General features: G+C 38.9%; 1 protein-coding gene across 16 annotated transcripts in view; it reads right to left on the bottom strand.

Moving 5' to 3' along the window:
• SOX6 (SRY-box transcription factor 6) overlaps window positions 1-14,883 on the bottom strand; it is a 455,173-nt gene that overhangs the window by 115,237 nt on the left and 325,053 nt on the right. The window lies entirely within an intron of this gene.

Below are 14,883 nucleotides of genomic sequence, written 5' to 3'. Positions count from 1 at the left end.
AAACCATGTTTCAACACATACAAATCAAGTGTATTTCTACTCAGTTTGTTAGTCAAGAACTGGATTGGAAACTGTATTCTGGAAAACTTTTGCTAACTGCTAGATGAGATGCTTATCTGGAGTTCCATTATACCTCCTCCATGAGCAGAAAGGAAAGGTGCTATTTTATACAAATAAAAGCACCTCATCAAGTAATATTAGATTCACAAAAGAAAGGATATTCAAAGACAAGTATGGCCTCCTCCTTTTATAAACATCTTAGTTTATCCTATGGTGCCTACATTTTGCAGTTTGTATAGTATGTAAGATCACAGATTTTGATAAGACCTCTCAAACTATAAAATGGAATACAATGACTAAGCATAACCATGTATGTTAACCTTAAAACAGGGGCTCTCAAACTTCATTACACCGTGATCCCCTTCTGACAACAAAAATTACTACACGACCCCAGGAAGGGGGACTGAAGCCTGAGCCCACCCGAGCGCCACTGCCCTGGGTGGCATGGGGGGGGGGCAAAGCCCAAGCCTCACCCGCTCTGAGCGTGGGACAAGGGCTGTAACCTGAGCCTTGGTGCCCAGGGCTGAAGCCCTTGAAGCTTCAGCTTAGACCCTGGGCAGTGGAGCTCAGGGTTCAGCTCCAGGCCCCAGCAAGTCTAAGCCAGCCCTGGTGACCCCATTACAATGGGGTCATGACCTACTTTGGGGTCTCAACCCACAATTTGAGAAGTGCTGCCTTACAGAATCTTCTCCAGTTACAAACCCTCTTCATGTGATGTACATTTCTTTGGATCTCATGCTCCCCTTTACATCCGGGCTTGAAACAAACAGAACCCCTACCTGCAGAAAGAGGTAGCTGTTCAATTTCCTTTGCTTTTCACTTGTACGGGACACTCATGGAGTAAACAATGCTCTAATTGTCTACAATAACCAAGCATCATTCTTTTTAACCATTTTCCCTATGTCATTATAATCTTTAGGCCAGATCGCTCTCTGGTGCAAATCACCATATCGCCATTGAACACAATGGAGCTGCACCAATTAATACCAGCTGAGAATCTGACCTTTGAAATGTACTGTACCACAGTATTTGCCTTCGGTATAGGATTTGCACTACTCGCTATACTTGGAATGGAGAATACAGAAAACAATGGAAAAACAAGAAAACAGTAAGAGACAAATGTCAAGGATGGTGCCCACTGCATGCAATACTAATAATGAGTGAGCATCCAAAGTCCCAATTAATACATATAAGGTTAGACCAGGAACACAATTTTTAAAGTATCATCCCACTCTTTTACCCAATTAAGGTTATACTGGGGAGAGTTGGAGAGGTATTTGAGCTACTTGAATAACTGAAAAATGAATTTCCATTAAAATAATAAATACTGTTTGTGATTAGTCTGCTAACCGGTCTATGAGTAATTGTTGAAAGCACACATAAATAGTGAAACGCATAACTTTATTTTGCACACATCTAGCTTCCTTAATAGGATGAGTTTTCAAAATTCTTTAGTTTCTTATTCATATACCAGAAAAACTCCCTAGGTAATGGCAGCATACCAAGCAAAAATATGCATCTTCAAAATTTCCAAAATATGTATTTACATGATAGAACATAATAACTCCATCCATCAAGTCAATATCATTTTTAGGCCCTCTTTAGATTTACTTATATGAGAGGTCTTAATAGCACTAACAGAGCTGTTAGTGTCCATTGTGTTAGTAATACATGTTTTTAAATTCCATGTGTACTGTATATATTTACCTAATCTGCATTTTCAAAAGTCTGTATATGTCAGAAAGGGCCATTATATCTAAGCTACCATTTCAATTCTTATTTATTTTCATGACTGATACTTTCCTTATTTTTTTAAAGGAAAGAAATTGAAGAGGTGTTGTAAATTCATTCATATATTTCAACTAGATTAATTTGGTGCTTATGCAAATGAGTGAACAACAATACTGTCTCCTTCAGCATAGTATGGCATAAGCAGAGAGGCACTTACCCTATGAACACTCATGTATGTGCAAGTCAATGGGTTAAATTGCTTAAAATTACCTCATGTGCTTAAAATTAACCATGCACATATTTGCAGGGTGGGGCCTATGTTTCCTCTGCGCAACTCTGCTAATGCCCCACAATAAAAAACTGCAACAGAAATCAAACTAGCATCAGATCTTGGTCTCAAGGACTGCATACTATATTCAACTACGCAAATGTACTGTGATGAGAAGAAAGGTCTATTAGGTATTCATTGGTATGTCCAGTTACTTTGTGCCACTCTGGTGAGGCAAAATAGTTGTATTGACCAGTTATAATGGGTTTATGGCTACTTCATATCAACAGAGTAGTGCAAAGTAGCCAGAGCACACTGGGAAATCTGATCTTAGAATTTTCACTTGTGACCGATCCAGAGTTTGAATTAATATCTTCTTTGAATTAATGCTACTCAACATCTAGCCTTCCAAAACATAAAGCTAAAGTCTGATCATAGGAGCCAATTCTGCAAACATTTACTTGAGCGGTCCCTACTCACATGAATGTGACCACATAAGTAAGGACTACTCTTGTGAGGCAGGGACTGCAGAAATAGGCTCAAATAGATGAAAGTGACTTTGTAAATATGATACCCTCCTCATCAAATTTGCTAGCTGTGCATCAAATCTACTGGCATAAATGAAAAATATTTTTTCTTTACTTTTTACTCCTGTTAGAATCAAAGAACTACAGGAGAGAGAGATGGATTCTATTCTACCTCATGTAACATCAGTTGAATTGTTCAGTACATTCTAAATGAATAAATGCTCCTCTTGTGATGATGCATGATCCACAAAGAACACAGTTTGATAATCAGATCCCAGGTTGATTTTATATGCTTAGCTATTAGGAAAAGATCTTGCAAACTTGAAAAGTGAGAACATTTAATAGGGAATCCATTAAGAAAAATAAATATAGTTACTGAATTTTTAGGCCAACCCTGACTGATCTTTCTCAGCGATGAATTATGAACTGAAGGTTTAAATTCTTGTGGGATTCCATGGACATTATATGTAAATGCTGCAGTATTGAGCCACAATGGTACACCGAGGCAGTGTCATTCTTAATTCCAAATCCTTTTTCTTTTGATAGTTAATTATATGTGTTGAACTTAAATATCACATATTTGGGGAATTAAATGGGGAGCAATAGAAAAAGTACCACTGAATGCAAGGAAGTAGGTTTTTTTAAGTAACATCTATCATTCCATTTCCATTAGCTTCCCGTTGTAGGGCCCAATTTGTGCCCAGCTATGTGGACATAGCGTATTTGGAAATGCAGGTGTCATTTGAAGATGATTTTATCAAGTTAAAAGTATGATAAATGGTAATTAAATTGTTTAAATTGTCCATGTTTTAAGAAACTCTCACTAGGAGGGAAGGAGAACATCTCTGCTATAAAGAAATTAATAAAACATGTTATGCAAAAGTGAATTTATAGTTCATTTGGAATTAGAGATCTACCACCTTTTCAATCCATACAAATGCATAATCTTGTCAATTAAATATTATTGTTAAGGTCTAGTAGTATGTTAAAATCACTTTAAAGTGCAACTAAGGAAAATTCATGTGTGTTTATTACTCCTTAAGGGTCTATTAGTGGGTATTTTATTCAGATTCGGGTTGTAAAATCTGCATAAACTCAGCATATTGTTATCCCCATGTGTGCATTTGTTTGGTTAAAGCATAACAGCAAATCTCAATTTCTGCAACTTCTGGAAAAGTCAAGAGAACTAAAACAGTCTTAATTTTAATCAGATACAAACAGTTATCACTACAGAAGTGAAGAGTTGACTATTATGCAAATCGTCACAGTTAGTGGTCACCAAGCCATCACAGAAGACTGAGCAAGTCAATTATTTCAGATATTTCCAAAGACTAGTGAAGATGTATGTTTCTCATTTCCACCTCGTCTTATTTTCATAGAAATGTGAAAATATTAGTCAATGAACTTAGATTTTTTTTTAACAGAAACACCACTACCTGAGCTTATATCCAACATAAATTATGACTTTATTAGTTTTTTTAATGGTAATATCAAAATGTGCAAATTTTTGGACTTCATTCAAATCTCAAGTTGATGAAATAATTCAGTACACAAGTTCTTTTAAACTTTGCAGTTTGTATTAACATTTCAACTTTATTCTCCTAGATCCTCTCTCTGATACAGGGTTCATTTTCTAACAATGACTATCTATTGGATATTAAAATATCCAGTATTAAAAATCAAGCCCATGCAGGTCAAGTGACTTGCACAGGACTGTGGCAGAACCTGACTTAAGTGGCCTATGACCAGGTGCACAACTGGTCCCACGTGGCCTGCACGCAGATCCTTGAGGGCCAGTGAACTGGGAGAGTGTGAGCATAGGGGTGGGTCAAAATTATGCACGTGATGCCTTTTCCCCACCAAGGCGGCTGCAAGCTCCATTTCTGCAGTCATTTGCTCCTCTCTGCGCCATTCAGAGTAGGGACGCATCTGACCCTATGGCTTTAAAAATGTCTAACTTCCTACATAGGGTTAGTATTAAAAATGTACACAAGCCCAAATGTATTACCCAAGAGATGGGCAAAGCTGCATTCTCAGTCTCTGGAAAATACACCTGACTTATGTTTATTTTTTAAAAACAGTAAATAAAGGAAAATAATTTGGGTAAATCACAGACATAATGTTATGGAACGTTAGGATTGAGACACAATTATCATAGGCAGTTAGGTGAAGATAACGCAAAACCTCTTGTGTCTGGAGATCAAAGTCAAATTTCGATACTGATCACATGCAAAAATTAGTTTGCTGGTGTCTCTTTATGGTACCCTGCATGCATAACGTATCTGACCATCTTTGCTCAAAAGAAGCCCAAAGACTGAAATAACAGGTATGTGTGCAAATTAGGATTGAGGTGCATTGGCACTGCAAACTAACAATTATAGTTTTGGTATTAAGAAATCAGATGTTCCTAACTCCCAATCGTATACTCAGATCATGCCTCTTTCATATACAAGCTATGTTTGATTCAGGTCAGTGCTACTGGTTCTTCACTTTCCAGACCACTTAGATACTTGATAAAAATATTTTATTACTGCTCCCCACACACTAAAATATTATGTATATGTAGTATTGTCTGGTTTTGTACTGCCTGGTTTTACAGCTTTGACTAGTTGTAAAACTGCATAATTCTACTGGAGATCCCTTGAAGTATGCGGTTTTTAGAAATATATAGAAACTGTAAACATTTACCTTTTGTACTTTTCATTGTCTGTTTCTTTATGAAAATTAATTTAAAGAGAGCGAGAGAGAAGAAAATAGCTAACACAGGCACTTGGTAACCCACCATGTTTTGTGTGTTGCAGCCAGTGCCAGGGATACATCTCCAACATGAATCCACATCGTGGTGCCTTTTCTTGAGAGCAGTATGACGTTGAAGGAGGAGCATAAGCCTTCACTTTGAATTTCCTGGCTTTTGTGTCAAAACTTCAACGTTATTTAAAGATAGCCCTCAGCCTGTGAATAGACCTTTGCTACGAGTCCCATGATCATATCCCCATTGGCGTGGCATTGTTTTCAAAGTCATAGATATTTTCTTCAGTTCCTCATGACAATCAGCCAGAATCAATAACCCAAAGCTCTGATTCGATTCACTTTCACTCTGCCTGACTAAACAGTTGCTTTACAACTGTACTGTGAGTGTAGTTTCTATGATGAAATACACAGGCAAATCTACATAGAATTATCGGTCAATAACAATGGACCTTTGTCCAGCTGTGACTATTTCCCCCCCACAATAGCCAGGCCTTATCTGCTCAGGAAATGCCTGTTTTAACTGACAGGTAGGAGATTAAATCTACAGCTGCCGAAACACAATCTCCGCTCTGTTAGATAGGCTTTCATTGCAAAGCACTACAAACACATAATTTGTTTATGTTGTACCAGCAATCTTTGACAAAGCAGACTGTCTAGCTGAGACAAATGTGGTTAAACCCATTTATTGTATTATTTCTGCTACACAGAACAAGCTCTTAAAATGTAGAAACTAGACAAGGCACAAAGCTCTAGCTGTCTAAAGAAATCAAGAATAGATGACTTCTTGTTACACTAGCCCCCTTTACACAGTAAAGCATGCTCTCTCCTGGAAAACATCCACTGCAATTTCTTTCTCTCTCTTTTTTATTTTTTTGAGTGGGTGGTTCAATGATGTTTATATTTTCAGGTTTTAAAGCTCCTTCTTTCTCCCATAGCACCAATAGATATAAAATAAACAAGACAATCAATGGAAGCCTTAAGATTCAGGAAACCAGAGAATATTTTGCAAGGACTACTTTGCAAAACAAGAATTAATTTTCCAGACACACTGGGTCTCATCCTGCAGTGTAATTATTGTTACACTTTTTGCTTTATTTTAGAATAATATTGGTTGCTATAAAAGGTACAGTGAATAAGGGAACTAAGTGTTTATAAATTTGATTTTCCAGATTGAACATTACTTTTTTCCCCAATTAAAAGGCTTGAAAAGAAAACTTTTTTAGCTCTAGTTCCTCATGGCCATATATTACTTTTCTGTAAGTCTCTCTGACAAGAACTAAGTCAGCATATACTGGAAATTATAAGGGCCACACCAAGCCTCAGAGGATCCTTAGGAACCCTACAAACATGAGCAGACATACACATATCCTCCTGAGGGGAGAACTGGTCCTGCATCAATCTCTGCTTTCTATATTTAAGACTCTATTCTCCAGCTGATGTCCATGAGTAACTCCAACTTTATCAGGAGTCTCATGCACAAATTGACTGGAGAGATGCACTCAGTGACTGGCTTGTTAAACAATTTCTTTGTGAAATTCAGAATGAGACATTTCCCAGGTATTAGAACGATAGACGTTCACTAAGGGGGTTTAGTCAATAAGAGGATTGTCACTCTAATGTTAATCTGAACTACGAGGAATCAAAATACGAAATGTGGTCAACATTTAAAAGTTTTATCATTCAAGTTATTTCTACCTCCACACCTCTCCCAGAGCATTCTTCTATGTACTCTTTTGCAATCAGCGTTTTTTTTTATTATTATTTAATCTTAATTGATTTGCAACATTCATCTCTGGATTTGAGGGGAAGTGGTTCAGGGCTAGCACAGAAGCTGCCACTCAAAACATTCAGTTTGGCATAAAATTAAAAAAGTATGCAATAAACTGGCTAAATCCACAGGGAATCCCTCAAACAGCATGGATAATGAGTGGAATCCATAACAGACGTAAACAAACCCAGAAAGATGTCTGGGGCCAACATCATTATGTAAGATATATGCCCAAGATATATGGACATATATTTGAATGTTCAACTTCAAACTCAGGCTCTATTAGATTGATTCGATCTCAGCGTGGGGTTCAGTTAATAAACAAACCTTGCCTTTGGAAAATATTTGGGACTGGAATTATGTATTATGCCCCTGCCATTTAAAACATGTGGTACTGAGATGCACTCTTACTTTAATGCTTTGTTAAGGCAGGATTGTAAAGAAAACTAGAAATCCACTTTCCTAGGAAACAGATCCAATTTTCAGGTTAAGCATCACAACTTTTAAAGCAGCTATTATCCAAAACTATATTTAATTCTATGCACTGGGGCATTTGACAAGTTTTCACCTTAAAAATTAGAGACCAGTTTGAGTCTTAGGGCTTTGGCACACTTCCCATGTTACCCACATTCTCTTAAAGGATGCAACAATAACATTAACAAGTCTTTTTGGTAATTATTAATTTCACTGTAGAAGAGCTTCTTTGCTATGCTTGGCTAGTTAAAAAAAATCATTTTGCTCACCTCAGGGTACAGCATTAGCCTGCATATTTGCTCTTTTCCTTTTTTCCAGGTTTTGTTTAAAAATTCTTCTTAAACCTGGATGTTAATCACTGCTCTGAGAGTGAAAGAATTTGCAGGAGTAGCTGAAGTGCCACTTTTTTTTCAAAGTAGGAACTAGTTAGTACTGGCTTTTTTTTTCTCTCTCTGACATTGGAACAGGGAAAAATGAAAGAGAGAAAGGAAAGGAGAAAAAATTAATTAAGAGAACAAGAATGAGGGCTGGCCTGGAGGTACAATCACCGTCCAATATGTCATCAGCTCACAAATCGAAGTTCTAGTCTTGGGCTAAACTAGCATGGGATGAGAACAGCCAAAATGCTCAGCCCTGAATAAGAGGAAGCCTCCTGAGTGGGCACATCATGCTAAACCAGGAGCTGCAATGTCGGGAGCCAGATCCAGAAGAATGTGTCATCTGATTAATTGTTTTTAAGGATAGCAATAAAGAAAGAAATTGGAGGGCAGAATCTTAAGAGATATGCCCTGCAATGCATGCACACACAAGACAAGGAGAAGACAAACAGCACCTCTCTTAGCTGGTTCAATTCTAAAGAAATCACACTCACCTTAACATATTGCTGTAAACTACTGTGCTCTGCGCAGGACACACAGTTCTACAGTGAAGGTGAAGTTCTTTCTACTCTTTTAAGTATGAAACACCCTTTTTCTTTTGTCGGGGCTGAATTTCTCAAACAATAGGGACCTCTAGATTTGTTTTGGAGAAGTGAAGTAGGGGATGAAAAAGGTAAAATGTTAAAAAGGGCAGGTAAGTTACAGAGAATGGCCTTCCCCTGCTTCTCAATATTTCTTATATTTTAATCCATTTTAATCATTCTATGCCAAAGCTGTTGAATCCTGATGAGAGACAACGCATGGTACTCTCCCAGTGCTCCTTGATCCAACCTCCAGCACTCTTTCCTTGCTGCATTCCCATGCAGTCACTGTTTGAGTTTCTTGGACCCACAAAGCCTTACTAGCACTTAACCTTATTTTGGAGAGACCAAAGAAGGTAGTTTGGGCTTGATTCATTTCATAGTTTCTCTGCTGAAAGGAGAAATAAGAATGCCAACTGTAACGGTGGTGCTTTCTGTTATATGGAACTGGACCAGAGCAGCAACTCATTTGTCTATCACTCAGCTCCTCATCTATCTCTGATCTTTCTTTCTCCTTTCTTTCCAGCCCCTTTTTTCTTCTTCTGTTCTATAACCTCCTTCTTTCTTTCTCTCTCTCTCTCTCTCTCTCTCTCTCTCTCTCCTGTCTCAGTTTCCCTGCAAAACTTCTGGCATTTTCTCTCACTGTATCCCTTGCATATTGAATAAAGTAGTGCACACTTTCTGAGTATGTAAACCTACTCATTCCACATCTGGGGCTGCTGACATATAATATATGACAAGAAAGGGGACAAGTTACCCCAAATCCTCTCCAAAAGAGTTTTTATGCTCCCCCTCACCTCCCCAAAAAGCACTATCCTTCCAAATTCTGCCACCATGAGCAATAAGAGAAGACCATTTATATGTGCATATGGCTGGCTTGTTTTTTGGTTGACTAATGGTGGCAGTCATGAGAAAGGCCCAAGCATACTAGCAAGTGTGGTCAGCTGGAATGTGGGAAGAAATTAGGATGTCCACAAGAATTGAGCCCACAAGATACACCTATACAGGAGAAGCAAAAATTAAATCAGCCACATGCTGTTACTATGCTCCTCTCCATGAACACAAGGGCCTCCTGGTATGTGGTGTGCTCCCTCAGACTCCTCTCTTTAGCTGGCTGAATAGTTGCATCCATTTTCCTTTTCCAGGTAGATGACAGCATGTAGTGTAGGATGCACTACAGTTTCGATGACCTTTTTCTGATATATTTTTAGGGCTTCCCCACGTTTCGTTGTGACAACCAGTACCACACAATTGGGACCACAGCAGATATTTGTGCTAGTGTGGCATCCCTGGGATTCTGGGTATGGAATGAACTGATGACAAACATACTGCAAGGCTTATTTATGATATTATGTTATGAATAGCAACTGCGATAATGCATATCTTATCTGTATTTTTTTTGGAGAGAAGGCAGTAGGATGGGTCCACTGTGTTCATTTCAGACTTGTTTAAAAAACATGTCAGATATCTGTATGGATATGATCCCTATTTGCTTTGAATGTTGAATGTTTTGGTTGACTATGTGCTGCACTTCCGACAGCATATCTAATAGAATTCTGTGAGGGGGTCCACAAGCATGTGGACAAAGGGGATCCAACCGATTATAGTGTATTTAGATTTTCAGAAAGCCTTTGGCAAGGTCCCTCACCAAAGGCTCTTAAGCAAAGTAAGCAGTCATGGGATAAGAGGGAAGGTTCTCTCATGGATTGGTAACTGGTTAAAAGATAGGAAACGAAGGGTTGGAATAAATGGTCAGTTTTCAGACTGGAGAGAGGTAAATACTGGTGTCCCCCAGGGGTCTGTACTGGGACCAGCCCTATTCAACATATTCATAAATGATTTGGAAAAAGGGGTAAACAGTGAGGTGGCAACATTTTCAGATGATACAAAACTACTCAAGATAGTTAAGTCCCAGGCTGCAAAAAGCTACAAAAGGATCTCTCAAAACTGGGTGACTGGGCAACAAATGGCAGATGAAATTCAATGTTGATAAACGCAAAGTACTGCACACTGGAAAACATAATCCCAACTATACATATAAAATGATGGGGTCTAAATTAGCTGTTACCACTCAAGAAAGAGATCTTGGAGTCATTGTAGATAGTCCTCTGAAAACATCCACTCAATATGCAGCGGTAGTCAAAAAAGCGAATAGAATGTTGGGAATCATTGAGAAAAGGATAGATAATAAGACAGAAAATATCATATTGCCTCTGTATAAATTCATGGTATGCCCACATCTTGAATAATGTGTGCAGATGTGGTCACCCCATCTCAAAAAGATATATTGGACTTGGAAAAGATTCAGAAAAGGAAGACAAAAATGATTAGGGGTATGGAACGGCTGCCATAAGAGGAGAGATTAATAGGACTGGGACTTTTCAGCTTGGAAAAGAGACGACTAAGGGGGGGGGATATGATAGAGGTCTATAAAATTATGGCTAGTGTGGAGAAAGTAAATAAGGAAGTGTTATTTACTCCTTCTCATAACACAAGAACTAGTGGCCACCAAATGAAATTAATGGGCAGCAGGTTTAAAACAAACAAAAGGAAGTATTTTTCCACACAATGCACAATCAACCTGTGGAACTCCTTATCAGAGGATGTTGTGAAGGCTAAGGCGATAACAAGGTTCAAAAAAGAACTAGGTAAATTCATGGAGGATAGGTCCATCAATGGCTGTTAGCCAGAATGGACAGGGATGGTGTCCCTAGCCTCTGTTTGTCAGAAGCTGTGAATGGGTGACAGGGGATGGATCACTTGATGATTACCTGTTCTGTTCATTCCCTCTGGGGCACCTGGCATTGGGCACTGTTGGAAGACAGGATACTGGGCTAGATGGACTTTGGTCTGACCCAGTATGGCCATTCTTATGTTCTTATACGCAACACCGAGATCATCATCCCAGAACTGGAAGGCAGCATATGCATTTGAAATAGTACAATGCAATGGTGTTTCTCACACCACAGCCATATCATCTCAGAATTCTTACTGTGCTTTTCCAATTAACCTCCAGTTCTTTCTCATGAAATTCTGGACTGCATTCGTATCGCCCATTCATTTTTCCACACTTACCATCTGACTAAGTCTTTCCCATCTAAGCTGCCTGCCATGGTTACGGAAATCTGCTGTGTCGCATTCCCAACAGCTCTAAAGCAGTGTTTCCCAAACTTGGAACACCGCTTGTGTAGGGAAAGCCCCTGGTGGGCCAGGCCGGTTTGTTTACCTGCTGCGTCCGCAGGTCAGGCCCATCATGGCTCCCACTGGCCGCGGTTCGCTGCTCCAGGCCAATAGGAGCTGCTGGAAGTGGTGCAGGCCGAGGGACGTACTGGTCACCGTTTCCCGCAGCCCCCATTAGCCTAGAGCGGCGAACCGCAGCCAGTGGGAGCTGCGACGGGCCAGACCTGCGGACGCGGCAGGTAAACAAACCGGCCCGGCCTGCCAGGGGCTTTCCCTACACAAACGGCGTCCCAAGTTTGGGAAACACTGCTCTAAAGGAAGGTGCTTTTAAGTAGTTATCAGGTAAATATTGGCTCTTTATAGTGAACATCCACCTTCATTGAAATTATAACCACTGGTTGCTGTTAACACTATACCCTGTTCTCCAATCAAATCCATATGAATTTGTAGTTTACACTTGTCAGTGTTAGAGTGATGACTGGAATATGTTCGCTTCATTCCTACTGCACAGGGAACAAGCAACCCACCCTAGTTATTTCACACAACTTTGTCAGAAAATATATCTGAGGTAAAAAGCTGTCAGATCACCATTCACCGATTATGCCTTTTCAACAGAGTTAGTATGTTAATATATTCTCTTTTCTCAACTTTTCTGAAATGAGAAATAAAGCATTTAAAAACAATATTAATGTAGAGATTCAGTAGCATATAATGGAGATAGAAATTACTTGATGCCTTGGCCTTTCTTCACAAAAGCTAAAGCACACCTTTCAAACAAGATTAAATACACCTTTAAGGCTGCATAATTTTATTTTATTTAAATAACATTGTTTTTAGGAACAGATTTACAGTAAACAAGCTTTTGCTAAGGGCCTGATTCTGATCTCCTTGCAGCTTTATAGGCTTCAGATGAGTTACTCCTCATTTACACTCATCTAGGTGAGATGAGAATCAGGTCATAAAGGTATTTTTAAACCGTTAAGTATATTAATACTTCAACAGATTCAAGAATACCAGTGTAAACACAGCAATGCAACAAGTTAAACATTTAAAATAAATGTGATAGTATGTTCTATGCCAATCAAAGTCTTAGTCAGACCACCCATAGGGGAAAAAATAAAACTCTCTGCATTGTCTGCAATAATATGGAAGGAAATTTAGTGTATATTCTCTTCTTCCTGTATTTTTCAGCTAGATTAAGCTGTTGTCTTCACAATTGCCTCCCAGCTGCTGTGACTTGTGAAAACAACAGACCCTGCTCTGTTGTCTGCAGAAAGCCTGGATTGTTATGAGTAACTTTATTGCAGGCACATGAGTGTGTTAAGACTTTAAAACACGCTCAAATGTCATGTGCACACCCACTGACGGGCAAGAATAATTATGAAAAAACAAGAATTCTATGTCTATGAAACAGTGTCAGACAAAATGGGCCATTCATTGTGTTCCTTTGGGAATGCTTGGACTCTCTAGCCAGAAAACAAAAAAGGCACTTTTTTCCTCCCGTAGGCTGAATGCTTAGCTTTGCCATCTGAGCCCTAAGTAAACACGGGCCCCCTCTCTAACTACTGGCTGGCCCGCACACAGTAAAAAGTATTAATGCCCCCCTTTTTTCCAGCAGTCCCCTCTGTGTAGGCTGCGGCCAATGTAAAGTCAATGCAAAGACAAAACAGTTTGCCTAACATTAGTAAAAGAAAACATAACTCTTGTACAGTCTGAAAATCCCTCTGACACAGAGGTTTTATTTTAAGACCTATCCCTCTGTCCTTCTGCATGTTACCGTAGCTACTGTTAATTCTTTTAGCAGGCAATAACTGCTGTCTACTGCTAAATTACAGAGGAACAGAATTGTGTGCAGCTGTTTAAAGTTATCTACTTTATAAGGTTGCCTACTTCTTTACTGTCCCAGGTTCAAAATTTCATTTGTCTCCCTATCAGAATCTGTTTGCATCATAAAAGGGCTATTCCAAATGAAACTCCAACTCAGCTCAACAATCGGTTCACTCTGATACCAAATTTTCACCACAGGTTTAATGAGGAGACAATCCCTTCTGGCCTGATTTTAACAAGTGCATCGAATCTCATAAGGATAGTGATAAATTACAACAAGCTAAAAACTTTTTCAGATTGTTTAAATGCATAATTAATGTATTAGATATTCTTTTGACCAAAGTGATTATTTAAACTAAGCATCCGTATCTATCTCTACATCATCTTTTGGGTTAGTAACAATCTGGTGCATTTGACTAAGTGAGGTGACTTTCAATTCACAATAAAATCTGGGTAAATTACTGTCAATATGTTCTGATGTTCACAATGAAGTTAATAGCACAACTCCCATTGATTTCAATGAACAGAATCCTCACCTTATCTTGTTAGATGTAAAAAGGGCAGATTCATCTCTTGTTTTAAGAATGAATTTTCAGGCAATTGTGTGTGGGGGGGCTCCTCTGTGAGGGTTTTTGTGAGTTTTTGTTTGTTTGCTTGTTTAAGGTAACTAATATGTCCTTTCTCTCACCATGCCCATCACAAGCTAGGGAAATTGAAAAGCAGAAAGGAAAGGCTGTGTGAAAGTCCAAGCATGGAGCGTATGAACTTTATAGCCATCCATGAAAGGGCTGCCATATTCCCCACTAAGCCCTCTGATTCTGCATACAATTTAATTGTGCCCATTGGGTTATGTGGATTTTGATAATGAAATGCTGTTTTAGCACTAGCCACTAGATTGTAAAGTCTTCAAGGCAGACACTGTGTCTTATTTGTACACACAAAGCAATAACACAAGGGGCCCCTGATTCTGAATAGGGACTCTACCACAATGCACATAATAATAGGGGTAATCATGAATGACCTGGATTCAAACTCAACCCTGGTGTAATTCAGTTGAATTCCATTGGGCTATACCAAAGAGAGATGTGCCCAGCTATGTGCCTCCCCTTTCCTAGAATCTAAAGGAGACCAGTTTCAGAGAGTTCCTTGACTGTTAGTTTGAGCATCCTGAGCTATCCTCAGACCTAGGTCTTCAAAGCGGAAACATGATGTACTATCCACTGAACCATCAGGCTAGTCATGAATTTGTTTTAACAATCCAACAACATCACCATTTCTCATTCATCCACTTAGCTTAATTTTCCTACCATCACTTTCATTGCTGAGGTTGTCTCTATTA

Source organism: Trachemys scripta, chromosome 4 (genome assembly GCF_013100865.1).
Source record: "Trachemys scripta elegans isolate TJP31775 chromosome 4, CAS_Tse_1.0, whole genome shotgun sequence".
Taxonomy (NCBI): Eukaryota; Metazoa; Chordata; order Testudines; family Emydidae; genus Trachemys; species Trachemys scripta.
This window is presented reverse-complemented; position numbering and strand designations above follow the sequence as displayed.